This window comes from Panthera leo, chromosome D3 (genome assembly GCF_018350215.1).
Source record: "Panthera leo isolate Ple1 chromosome D3, P.leo_Ple1_pat1.1, whole genome shotgun sequence".
Classification (NCBI taxonomy): Eukaryota; Metazoa; Chordata; class Mammalia; order Carnivora; family Felidae; genus Panthera; species Panthera leo.
In genome coordinates, this window is record NC_056690.1 from 80,889,057 (window position 1) to 80,902,901 (window position 13,845).

At 42.9% G+C, this 13,845-nt stretch overlaps 1 protein-coding gene across 2 annotated transcripts in view; it reads right to left on the reverse strand.

Annotated features, from left to right (window-relative positions):
* The window catches only part of BCL2 (BCL2 apoptosis regulator), a 177,201-nt gene that overhangs the window by 79,266 nt on the left and 84,090 nt on the right, over positions 1 to 13,845 (reverse strand). The gene's annotated exons all lie outside the window — the stretch shown is intronic.

Genomic DNA, 13,845 nt, shown 5'->3' on the forward strand with positions numbered 1-13,845 from the left:
CAGCGAGTTTCTAAGCGCTATTCTACGAGCAAGTACAGACATTTACGCACATTTGGCACTTTTGTGAATGAAATACAAAGAAGCTGAACTTGTAAGTAATGAAAGACGCCGGACTAGGCGACTCTCCTCTCTGATTTCAGTTCGGTCGTGTCTCAGAAGGAGCCTATCTTGTCCACGAGCTTCCTGCTTTCCTGTCAGTTCAGCACCCGCCTGCTGTTCCTACAGGGCTGTAGGTTTTCTTTCATTTTGTTTTGTTTTGAATGTTCTTTTCTTACCATTCCCTCCTGCAGGACTCCGTTAAATAAATCCGATGGCTTCTCGCTCAGCCCGACCGTGAACATCTGGCCCCTCCTGCCGGTCCGTGTGACCCACAAGCCGGAGCCTCACTCGTGATCTAATTGTCCTCTGACTCAGTTCCAAATCTCCTGCCCTTCTCTCTACTGCAATCCACGTCCCCCTGAACATCGAATCTTCCCTCCCAGGCTGCTCTGTTCTCTCCACTCGGCATCCACGGCCTCTGTTTCTTCACCCTTCTCCAAAGCCTTCAGAAAACTTGCCGTTTCAGGGTGGCTACGTTTGTTTCCCCTGGACTCAAGCCTCCATCCTCTGATTTTCTGAGTCCACAGGAATTTCTGTGTGGCGCCCTTTATTTCCAGTTTGAAGCCATCTCTACTCTTAAAGTGGCCACCGCTAATCCTTAGCTAATTCCCTTTGGCAGAGCTCTGTCGTTTTGGAAGCCCCTGACTTTCTACATTTTATTTTAGGGAGTCTGGCCTCATTTTAGTCTTTCAGACATGTGTAGGGAAACAGGTGCTCGACCGTAATACGTTGCTGACATGCAGTTCGTTTTCTTCTGCATGTAACATATTACAGCGTTTGGTATTTGTCGAACTTGGCTGCGATCTCTGTCTATACACGGCTAGCAACACGTTCGCCAACACAGCAGAGCCACACTACGCAAAGGCCCTTCTCCGGAGGCACCAAGGCCAAGGTCTTAAATCAGGGAAGGACAGGGACCTACCATCTATGACTGTCCTGCTCCGTGAACAGGCTTTATTAGGATGCAATCAGGTTTTATCAGAAATGTCACTGGCTTGCTCCATGGAGGTCAGATTATGCGATATCATTGTGACAAATACAATAATAGAATATGGCATTTCCTGTTGTTCTCTATTGTTAGGAGCAACTTCTAAATGACCCTAAAAATACTGCATTTAATATTTTGAAAATTCTGAGTTTCTCCAAAAGAAAGAAGGAAAGGAAGGAAGTTATGGTGCTTTTCAACAGCCACCTGAGGTAGGATGTCCCATTTTAGAGATTAGAGAACCAAGATCAGAGGGGCGCCTGGGTGGCTCCGTAGGTTAAGCGTCCGACTTCGGCTCAGGTCATGATCTCGCGGTCGGTGGGGTTCAAGCCCCACTTCGGGCTCTGGCTGACAGCTCAGAGCCCAGAACTTGCTTCAGATTCTGTGTCTCCCTCTCTCTCTGCCCCTCCCCCGCTCACACTCTGTCTCTCTCTCTCTCCTTCAAAAATAAACATTGAAAAAAATTATATATACAAAAAAACAAAACCAAGGCTAGAGTGACTCTCACAGTAGTAAGTGGCCATAAGGCACAAGTGGGACCCAGGTATCTTAGGTGTGAATCCCAAGCCACTTCACAGTATCCTTGCCACCTGTACACCTAGGATGAAAAAGTATGGAAAGAAATTGTAGGCAGGAGGCGTGAGAGAGAAAGAACATCTAGAAATTTCAAATTTGTTAAGGTGCATGTCCCCTAACTCGTACATTGCTCTGGATGAGGACTAAGTGATCCAGGTTCTTATAAGCCTTTCAGGGAAAAGGCAAACAGATTCATGCTGACTGTACACGTCACTTTCCCTCCACAAATTATAAAGGCTCGTTTCAGATTCTCAAACAAAAACGTATGCAAAAACAGTAAACGAGGAAAATCTCTCACTCTTGCAGCCAGTCGTAGTGACCTGAGTGCTTTTCTTGGCAAATATTCAAACGTCACATGCCAGCATCACATGCTTAATACTATTTTAGTCAATATGATTCGTGTTGAAGTCACCTGAATCGGGCAATTGTTTGATCTTATTATCACCAACACGTCCTCACACAACATCCCTCACCGCTGATGAACTCACAAGAAAGACTTTAGTTTAGAAAACTTGCATTTTCTTAGAAAAGGAAGAAAAAAAAAGCAGTTCTCGGTAAAAGATAAACCACAAAGCGACTGTGTTCAGACAAGTTGTACATATTAAACCACACACACACTATATCAAAATAATGTTTAGGCTTTGTCTAATCTACAATTGTAAGCAGATTTTGCATTAAGGAGTTAAGACCAGAATCCCACTCATGACTTGCCCTGACACTGAAAACACATGGGAGAGTAATAGAACGACATTCTAGATTACCTTTCCTCTTCCATCAGCTTTAACCATCCATCATAATCCAAAGGTTCTTTACTTGGTAGGGTACCAACAGCCAACATTCTTCCACAGAACAGGCTGGTCAGAGGTTTCCTGGAGATAAAATCTATTTCTACCTCAAACTAAAGGGAAGCCTCCAGCCCACAGAGATTCAAGGTCCCCAAATGATGTCATATAAAAAAAATTAAAGGGGGCTGGGAGAAGCATTTATGTCAGGTGGAGAGCCCATCAAGAGGAAAATTAGGGACGAAAACAGCTAAGAGGGGCCAGCGACCTTGAGGCTGCATCCAAAATGATACGGGAGGGCAGGCTTGCTGGTCAAAAAAGGCAATCTCAATGGCTGGCAACGACTCTGCAAAGGCCAAGCCTCTCTGTGGGAAAGCGGAGAAATACGGGAGAAATGGAAGGGAGAGGGGCAGAAGGGACAAAGGAGAAGAACAAGAGAAGTGGTGGCAGGTCTTGCAGCCAGGATGAGAGCAGAAAGCACCACACAGTCCATGACTTAGAGGCAGACAGACCATGGGAGTGGGAGAATGGGGCCATGCTGCCATCTTGGAGGAAAGGAGGGAGACAAACATCCCTGCACAGCTCAGGAGATGGCTGTGAAATCCAGCCCTCCCACTGGCTTCTAATGCCACGTCAACAGTTATTTTAAAAGCATTTAAAATATAAACCATGTTCATGGAAACTTTTGTCAGCTCTCCCCTTGACATACATCCATCTGCATGGTTTCAAGGTTGACTCAAAGTTCATAAGTTGAGTGTGATGTGTTTTACCGTTTGAGTTCTGACAAAAACTGCAAAGAAGCAAATTAAAGCCAAGAGGGAAATTTCGAGCTGCCATGCTAAGTTAAAAAAAAAAAATCATTCTAAAAATAAAATAACACTTCAGGACATAGGGTTCATTTCTATAAATATTAGTTCCCTAGAACCAAACTCTAGTAAACTATGATCTATGATCTCCTCTTAATGAATTCTTATATATGTGTATATGTATATATGTGCATACACACACATACATGTATATACACATATACATACAAAAATACACATACACATAAGAATATACATATATATATGAGAATATACACACATATATGTTACTGTGATGGTTTTATTATGGGCCCATATTTGTATTGCAGTTTGAGACTTCAAAGGGATGCCGCCCCCCGCCCCCCATCCTCTCCTGAAACATAGAGGCACTGCCCCTTGGTGGTGATGATGTCATAGCCACACGAAGGATGTAGAAAGAAGTACTTTGATACACTGCTGGTGGAAATAGATATTGCTGTGCCATTCAGAAAGCCATCTGTGAATGCCTATCCAAATTTACAAATACTGCCACTGATCAAGCCATCTCATGCCTATATGAGCAGAGGGATGTTTGCTACCTTGTTGTTCATAAAAGAATCATTCACTAAGTCCCGCTACAGACAACCAAAGAGTAGTATGCACTCATGAAAAAGAAAGAATGGAAGAATTTCAACAAGGTATCATTGTGAAGCGAGTGAAAAAGCAAGATGCAGAGAGGACATTGGATATGATCTGATTTTTATAAAGCAAGGGCAAGAATCACAACATGTATGTGGGAATATACCTATCTATCTACTGTTTGGTCTAATTACGTAGGTGTGGAGTAAATCGTGGCTGGATATACACAAGGTTGATGACTCTGACAACCCGGGGGAGAGGGATGAGGGGTGGAGGGAAGAAAGGCAGTGGGAGGAAAAGAAGTAAGTGAAAATGAAAGATGTCAACCATAAAAACCACATGGATGCTATGATCTCATTTATAGGAAATCATGTGTGTGTGCTGAGGTACACATAGGTGAACTGATGATCATGAGATGGTCTGCAGAACGTCAATATTTTTTTATTTCAGGGTGTTGAGATGTTTTGAAAGATAAGTCTTACTTTATTCCTTTTATGTATTTAAAAAAAATATTTACAACCAACATGTATTATTTACATAATCAGAAAAAAAAATCATTGACGGGGACAAAGGAAAAGTCCTATGCAAGGCAGTATGGGCCCCCAGAGCAAAAGCAAGCAGAGAGGTAAGGCTGTAAAGTCCAGCTGGGACCATGCTGGGAAGGTCCTCAGTGCCAGGCAGGGACAGGGGAACACTTCTAGGATGTGCATCAACCTATTAACAATGGGCTAGGGTTCTTTTGGTGGTGGTGGATTATGAGTGATTTTTTCCCCTTCTTTTTGCTTTTCCCTATTTTCCCACTTTTCTGCAAATAAACCATATCTTGCATTTGTGGTCAGGACAATATATTATTTTTAAAATGTTGCCATCAAGGTTGTTAAGTGAGACGGGGTAATCATCAAAGTGAGGTTTTAGGACACTATGCAGTGGCCCCCAGAGGCAGAGATTAAAACCCATTTACAAAGCAGCCGTGTCAGCGTGGGTTGATAATGGCCTCAAATAAAGAGGAAAGAGTGGAAACAGGGACGAAGAAATGCTAAGTTGCAGTGGCACTTTGTAAAGATTTATGTGAATGTCTACAACAGCGCAGCCAAATGTCGAAGTCCGTTGACGTGATCCAACATTTACGGAGAACTGTCGTTGTTTTTGAGACCGGCCCATTTTTATTATCAAACCTCTGAGTGCAGCCACTTCTTGGAACCCATAGCAAGGGAAGGCATGGTACCCCCGGGGAAAAGACAAAATAAGTCTATGGTGATGAAGATGAAGAGAAATTACAGGAGAAGATGATGTAAGAAGATTTTCTCCATACAGAAAAGAGATGCATCATTGACCAACACTGGGATTCTGTAGATTGAATAAAAATATAACCAGGTAACCTCTGGGTGGCATTCATTTTATACTGTGGCCAACACAATGAGTTTGCAACCAGCGTTAGGAGAGGTTAACTTGAAAGTTTTCATTCAACTGTGGTTTTGCCTTTTTGTACAAGTTGGCACATTCTGAGAACTCCCCTTCCATAGAAGCATTCAGGAGGGGTATGAGTGGCACCAGCTGCATAAAGTGGCCGTGGAAGGCTTCCACAGAACTTCCCCAGCTTCAAGATTCTCTGATTTAAGAGGAGACATCACGCCCACGGCCAGATTTTACACCTTCTCTCTCTCTGATGCTCTAATTGAGGCTGTTTACCAAATAAGCTGTGTTTCTGCTTTCTGGTTTTCCTGAAGCAGATGTGATCTCGCTGCAGGCGAACAGTTTTAGCAATGCACTTGACGCACTGCCCTCTAAACACCACGTAATCACGAGACTACAATGTTTACGCAGTAATTGAAGACTGAGGCAAAGAAACCCAAAGTCATTTCATGAGGCAAAGTATTGGCCAGGACTTCCAATAAAAGGATTTATCGAGTTATCCTGAAATGGCTCTCCAGAAAAAGTCAATGTGACTTGGCGTCTTGGTTGCTTGTTATTATTCCAAACAGGACAAATTTAAGAGGAATAGGGCTGGTTATCATGGAGGACAGGGTTCACCTGACAGAATTTGAGGCTAGGCTCATCAGAAAGTAAGCAACATCCTCCTTGGGAGGACTGCCCCACAGCTCACCCAATGACATCTCTCCACGCGTGGAGACTCCCTGCAAGGTCAACCAGCATCCTTCTCGCTCCCTATATGGCTGGTGCGTTCACGTCTGCCTTCTTGCCTCCCTCTGTCTCCGGAGGGCCTGTTCATCACTCCAATTCTCTGTCTTCCTGCCAAGTTTGGCTTGAAGCTCACCTCTCCTCTGTCTGACCCCAGCAAATTCTGGTCTTGGTTTTTTTCTGAGCTCCCTCATGTCCTGTACGTGCAACTAACGCGAAATAATTAGCAAGTGTATTGACAGGAACAGCCCCAATGAATGATTCCCAATGGATCTCCTAACACCCTAAATAAATGTGTTCCTTGTTGTGGTACCATGCGGAGAGACAGGAGAAGTTCCCTCCTTCCTTTCTTTCCTTCCTCCCCTCCTTCTTTTAATTTAGTGTTTATTAGACCCCTACTTTATGGAAAGCACTGTTCAAGGTTTTTTCATGCACTACCTCACTTAGTCTCCTCACAGACCTCTCTAGAAATATCTACCAGTCCAACTCTGCTCCTCTCTGCCTTTCCAGCGTCTTTTCACAGTGTCATCACCTACTCAGTCCCTTGGTGCTGCGTTTGGCTCTTGCCTTCTCCTCAGCCCAACATCCAACAAACTGTCAGTTCTGTATCTCATATCTGGCTCCTTCTTTTTATCCCCCCTTGCCCTGCTATCTCTGCTAGACACAAGAGCCTCTTCACAACTGGTCTCCCTGCAGCCAGGTTATCATTCTTCCCGTGAGTTGGTTGATATCCCTGCACTCATTCAAAACTGTGATTCCCATTGTCTACATAATATAAGCTGAGTTCCCAAGGTTGACGTTAAAAGATTGTTGTCTTTCACATCCCACCGCCTATGAAAGCTTATCTTCCAAACATGTAGAGTGTCTTCTGATTCCCCAAACGTACCAAGCAGTTGTACTCCAGTGGGTTTTTGTTCATGCTGTTCCCATTGTGTGAAACGACCTTCTCCCACCTCTGTCCTAGAATAAAATCTTAGTTCTTAAACTTAGCTCAAATGCCACTTAACTCCCCCAGGTCAAAATTGATTGTTCTTTCTCCTGAACTTTCCCAGCCTTAGTTGTTTATGCTCTGAAGCTGCCTCTAGATCATAAAATACTGCAGGGTAGAGATAGTATCTGTTTTTCTTAGCATTCCAACACCATGCCCCAACCACGCCGGTACTCCCCAAGCATAAGCAGAAATGAAGTTACTAGCACTGGTAAGGGAGGTTATGAGCTACCACGGTCTTCCAAGTGCTCCTCAGAATTTCAAGCTAACAAACGTTTATCAAGTACCTACTATGTACACAGCACTATGGCAGGAGCTGTAGAAGCAAGCCGATTAGTGAGCCACAGTGCTTTTACAGTGCATCTTTTAAGGACCTACTCACCTTACTAGGCTAAGCCACCAAATACACCATTATTTGAAGATGTATCCCCTCTTGCGGATCGGCAATCACTCACAGAACTTCCCTCCATCACTGCATGTAGCAGAGGTAAGATGCCTATGTTTCAAGAAGCACCAAGAAAAGAAGGCTCACAACTCTAGAAATCGGGAGTGTTCTTTCCTTTCAGGGCAGAGAGTGGGTTGATATGGAAAATAAAGGCATTCATCTCTTAGCAGTCCTGACTCTCAGACCCCATAATTTATGTTAACTTCAGTTACGACGAGCATTTAAAGCCATGAAAGTAGCTGAGAAAACTAAAAATTTTATTACCTAGGAAGTTCTGCTAGTAGATGAGAACTTTTTTAAGAGATGGTAATTTTTTGTTTGAAGACCGGTATCTTGGTGGCAGCTGTGCAAATTTTTCTAAAGAGCCCAAGGTGATCTATGACATAAGGTGACCATATGTGCCAGCTTGTCAGGGAGCGTCCTGGTTTACACCTGTTTTCCCTGCAAAATTATTAATAGGGCCCCCTTTACTCTCATAAGTGTCCCAGTTTGATAAATTACATGACCACTCTATTACGAGTGAGCTGAGGCTGAGAAAAGGGGCAAAATCCAGGCTTCCTGACACGAAGCGAAGGCTCTATCTCAGAGACCATATTTCCTCTAAGTTGTTTCCTCAAGAATTAATCAAGAAAACCACTCCGAGAAATGGTAAAGATGCGTAAGTATGATTTCTACGAACTAGCCATTACAATTTAGTTGAGGAAATAAAGTACATGTATGTTCAATCATTAAACAGGGTCAGAAATATTCATAAGTATGGTGCCAACTGTGATGTTCAAACGATAATTTTAAAAGGAGTCGGAGAAGAGAAAAAACCCTCCCTGGGCTTCAGACTTCAGGGGAGGGTTCTGGAAGACAAAACCTTAACTGGGCTACAAAAGAAGGAAAGAAGAAGAAAGGAGAGAAACAGGCATTTTTCTTCGAGAAAAATAAAAGCAGAAAACAATCAAAATCGGGACGGGAATAAGCCACGTAAGTGATCCGACAAGCATTACTACTTTTTATTCCAGAAGGTAAAAACAAGATAAAAGAAACACAATGGTCTAAGTGGCTTTCCCAAAATCTTGCAGTGATTTAAATCACAGTCATCAGATCGAGGTGTCCTGGAACCAGACAAGTGCTAGCTGCTAGATGACAGTGCTCTTCCCTGTGATGTGGTGAGAAAGAAAGTGGCCAACCTTTGAGTTCTATCCCCAGCCTTTTCACTAACTGGCCAAGTGTCTGTGGGCAAGCGGTTTCATCAGTTTTGAGCCTTCGTTTCCTCAAATAAAATGCTAGGGCTAGATGAAATGGTCTCTAAGAACCCTTCCATCTCCGGCAATCCATGGGCCTCTACGTTCAACTTGAGCTTTTGTTTAGTATGTTCTAGGTTTAGCTCAATAGTGGATGTGAGTGTTAATTTCCAGAAAACAGCAAACATGGGGCTGATGCTATGGGTCCCTTCCCACTACTAAGATGTGCAATTCTCAAGAAAACATCCGAGAGCTAAGCTAGGGACAAAGGAAGGAGGGGAAAAAAGCACAGCCTATAGGAATGAAGACAAAAACCGAAACCAGAGCTTTAACCAAAACTGGACTCCACAGTGCCCAAAGTGGGTTTCAGACTTACACAAATGTCCCTAGAGATCTGGGAATAGTGATAAGATTCTAAGGCCCATGAAGGGGTATGGCCTTGGTCCTGTATGAGGCAGGGGGCCAGAATTGAGCCCCCTTCATAAATGTGAAAGCCTTAAAAAGCCACCTTACCCGTGAAAAAGAAATGAAAAGCACTCTGCCCGCAGAGCCAAAAATGAAGGGCAGAAAATTGCCCTATATCCACGGTTCAGGACACCTTGCAAAACAAAAACCCTAAACATGGCCCGCATTCAATGGAAGGATCAGAATTTACACTATCTATACATCTAGGCGTAGGAGTCCCATGACAAGAAATGAATGTAAACAAAATTCCAGGACCGTTGAAATTCCTTAATCTCCAGAAAAAACAAATATGTGGCCACCATGCAGGACACTGTCACACCTCAGGACTCACAAGGTTCCCATAGAAAAGAAATCTGTGAGATGAGCCTGCAAGAACACGCACACACAAACGCACGCACGGGGAAATAAACTGCCATGAGGAACTGTCATAAAGGGAAATTCTGAACAACTCAAATCCTAAGAACTGGAAAAATACTAAAATCTGAAATGGCTACAAAATAAGATTGCTTAAAATTATTGAAGTAATATAAGAAAGACTAAAAACCATAAGGAACCAATAGGAGTAAATAAAGGCAATAGGCAGATGTGAAAAGAAAAACAAAACAGAACCCTTAAAAATAACTCAATGGAAAAGTTAGGCAGTGGAACAACACAAACATAGATCTAGTGACACGGAAGAAGAGATTTGAGGAAATCAACCAAAATGTAACCAAGGACTTCCAAGTAAAAATGGAGAATCGAACACACCATGGTTTCACTTGCTAGGGATACTAACATTTCCTTGCTAGGGAAACTAGAGAAAACGACCATTTAACCCACAAGGACAAGGAGAACAGGTGAAGAGATAATAGTAACAAGATTCTGGAAGATGGAAAAGAGATGGACGAGCAGGAACAGAACTAGAAGATCAAAGGAAGCTGAGTTCTAAACTAGGAAGAAAGAATGTTAGGAGCCAACCAGCAGTTGCTCCAAAGGCCCAGGAACAGATACTGTTAGTTACGTCCGGAATGGAGGAGGAAAAAGAGAGAAAGGGTGATAAAATAAGGAGAATGAAGAGAAAGATTTGTAAGAATGAATTATATTTCCAGATCCCAGGTCCTCTCGTCAACTCCATCCTGCTGGGCAGCAGCCTCTATCCCAGTGGGTACAACTCGATGTTTAGTCTTTGGAGAGAAGATTCCTGGATCAGGAGACATCATCCATCAAACAAAAGAGAAAGTTGCATTCTGAATGCTGACCCCTCCAGTCTTATTCCTCCCCACAGCTCTCAGCTCTCACAGGCAGATCCTTCCCTTCCACGTGAGAGTCTGGAGGAGTGTTCTCTCCCCAAGACTCCTCATGTGTAGGGGCTGACTATAGGAGTTCCCCCAACAAATGGCATAAACACATTATTCCATGGTGATGTTCAGAGTTAGCGAGCCCCTCACATAACCTCAGAGCTTCTAAGCTTATGAGTTCTTCAGTCTTGAAAAAAGGCAGACAACCAAGGATTACCAGACACGCAAGGAGAGCCTCGACATGAAAAACAGAGTTCAAATCAGAAAAGAGGAAAAGGTAATGGGGGGAAATAGAGATCATGAAAGAAGAAGAAAATTTCAAAAGAGATAAAAAAATGTCTCTCAGAAAGCTATGAGAATGTTACTTACACACATGAAAACAGAACACAATGCTTTAAAAAAAAACACCCAACTATTTATAGATGAAAAGAGGAAATTTAAAATAATAACAGAAATGAAAACCCAATAGACAGGTTGGAAATTGAAGTTTAAGAAACGGCCCCCAAGAAGAGCAAAACAATAGAGAGACAGAAAACAGGAGATAAAATGTGAGAAAACTGGAGGACTGGTCTAGAAAGTACAACACCCAAATAATAGGAGCTCTGGAAAGGAAAGCTGGAGCTCGTAGAAGAAAATCCCAGCACACTGAAAGAACACATTGAGTGCTAAGTACAATAGATGAAAACAGATTCACACAGAGGACAAGTATTGTGAAATTTAGAATCCTGGGGCAAAGGCAAGAGTCTACAAGTTGTAGGGAGGAAGAAGAGAAAGATCAGGTACAAAGCATCAAGAGTCAGAACGGGTTTAGCCTTCCGACCACAGCACTGGGAGTTAGCATACCTAAGAAGCAATGTCTTCAAACTTCAGAAGAAGATGTATTTTTGACTTAGAGTTCCTTGTGTAAGACAGAAAAACCATCAAGTGAGATGAGACAATAAAGACCTTCTGAGACATTCAAAGTGCGGCTGTATCTCTTGTGGGTCCATTTTTGATAGGCGATGCAGGCTGGGAACCACAAAAATGAGTGAGTGGAAAAGAGAGGGAATTTTATGCAATCCCACATAAGACTAAGGCAGAGGGATGATGTGGTGAAGGGAGCAGACAACTGGGCCCCGGGCATAGAGAGCAGTCCATCCAGACTGGGCCAGTGGATCAAGAGAAAGACGTCCTGGGGGCTACCACTACTCTACTGGGTTTTAATTCTCATAATTTGCTGGGCGGGGGAGGGAGGCTATGTTACCTCAAACAATGGAGTAAATCACGAGAGTGGATTCAACTCAGAAGAAGGACAATGGCAAGTACTAGAATAAGACGACATATCCCAGCATGACAGGTGTAGAGCAGGCCTAGAGAAAAGTCCAGATAAAAGGAAAATGGAAGTCGGCAGAAAGGATGTCACCAAGAAAATAAGTGGAACCAACAGGTTACTGATGTGATCAGCCTTGTGGAAAAAATGTACTCGTGGGGTATGCAAGAGCTAGGGGAAATGTGCAATAGGTATGAAGCACTTGCTAAGGAAATGAAAAAAAAACAACACAGATTTTAACTTGATGAAAATAAACAGCTCAGCTGATAATGTGATTTACACAGGCGACGTAGCGAAAACCCTCACAACCGATTTAACCCACAACTGCAAACACAATTCTACTGGGAGAAAGTGCAGGGTGAGCAGCGGATACAGTTACATAAGAGAGTGCGAATCAAGTTACGGCATCGCGAAGAAAGTTGATAACACCAAACGGTATAGACACGATTTAGATGTGGACGTGTACACACGCCAGAAGAAAAGGCCAAACGATAGAAAGTGATGTCCTTCAGGAGGGGCCCGGGGGTAGCAGGGTAGGGTCGAATTTGTTCCCGTAGAAACTAAGGAAATAGCACATAGGTAAATATGTACCGGGATGTTGTTGTCTACGATGCTTGTGGAGACACAACACCGAAAATAACTTCCGGGTTCACCAATAGTGGAACAGCTGAATGAACTGTACACTGGCCACAGCACAGGATTTACTTAACTTTTATTTATTTATTTATTTATTTACTTATTTATTTACTTATTTATTTAAAGTGCATTTATTTATTTTGAGAGAGAGAGAGCACGCAAGCAGGGGAGGGGCAGAAAGAGAGGGAGAGAGAGAGAGGGACAGAGAATCCCAAGCAGGCCCCACGCTGTCAGCGTGGAGCCCGACCGAACTCACAAACCACGAGGTCATGACCTGAGCCGAAAGCAGAAGTCAGACACTTAACCGACTGAGCCGCCCAGGCGCCCCTACTTAGCTACTTTTAAAAAATAGTTAAATTTAGGGGCACCAGGGCGGCTCAGTCGGTTAGGCATCTGACCTCGGCTCAGGTCATGGTCTCGCGGTCTGTGAGTTCAAGCCCCGCGTGGGGCTCTGTGCTGACAGCTCACAGCCTGGAACCTTCTTGGGATTCTGCGTCTCCCTCTCTCTCTGCCCCTCCCCCACTCACGCTCTGTCTCTCTAGCTCTCCTTCAAAATAAGTAAACAATAAAAAATGTTTTTTAAATGGTTAAATGTGTGTGTACTTATCTGGAGGGATATTCTTAATTTACTAAGAAAGACAGGCTGTAAAGTGATGCATACGTATGACTGGAGTTTTTGTAAACAGAAACAAAACACTGTTGTTTAATTTATATGGATGTATACGTGCCGTGTGGTTATATGAGCTTCAATAAATGTGTGGAAGGATGCATGCCAGATGTTAACGCTCTTTACCTTAGGACAGGAATGGAAAGGGTAAGGGAAGATTGAGAAGAAAATCAACCACAGTTAAATAGCAATGCGGGAAATAGAAAACACCGGTAAGAGACATGAAGAAGAGAATACCAAGGTCTAACGTAAATGTAACCGAGAGATAAGGAAGACATAACAAAGACAACTGGAGAGAGACAACATTCAGAGATTATGATTGAGAATTTCTCCAAATTGCTGAGTATTAGGAACCCTTAGATTCAAGAAGCATATTGAATCCCAGACAGGACTGTGTTGAAACTGCAGATAATCAGACAAGAACAAAAGGAAAAATAACGACAATAACAAAAACACCCCCTGTAAAGCCATTAGAGAGGAAAAAATAGACACCTGTAAACGAATGACAGATTAGCGTAACTACACCTTATCAATGGTAGGTGTTGGAAGGCAGTGAAACAATAATTTCAAATGCTGAGGGAAAAGAGCTACATAGAATTCTATCCCTAGAAAGTTATTATTCAAGACTGAGGGTAAAAATTAAAGATACTGGCAGACAGACTGAGAGAGATTGTTTAATCTTCCTAAACCTTTCATGAAATAACTACCCAAGGATGTACTTCAGTAAAAAGGAATCTGAACTGAGAAAGGATGAACAGAATCCAAAAAGCAACATGAGGAACATTTCCTGAGGGTTAACTCTGTACTTTACTGCATACCAG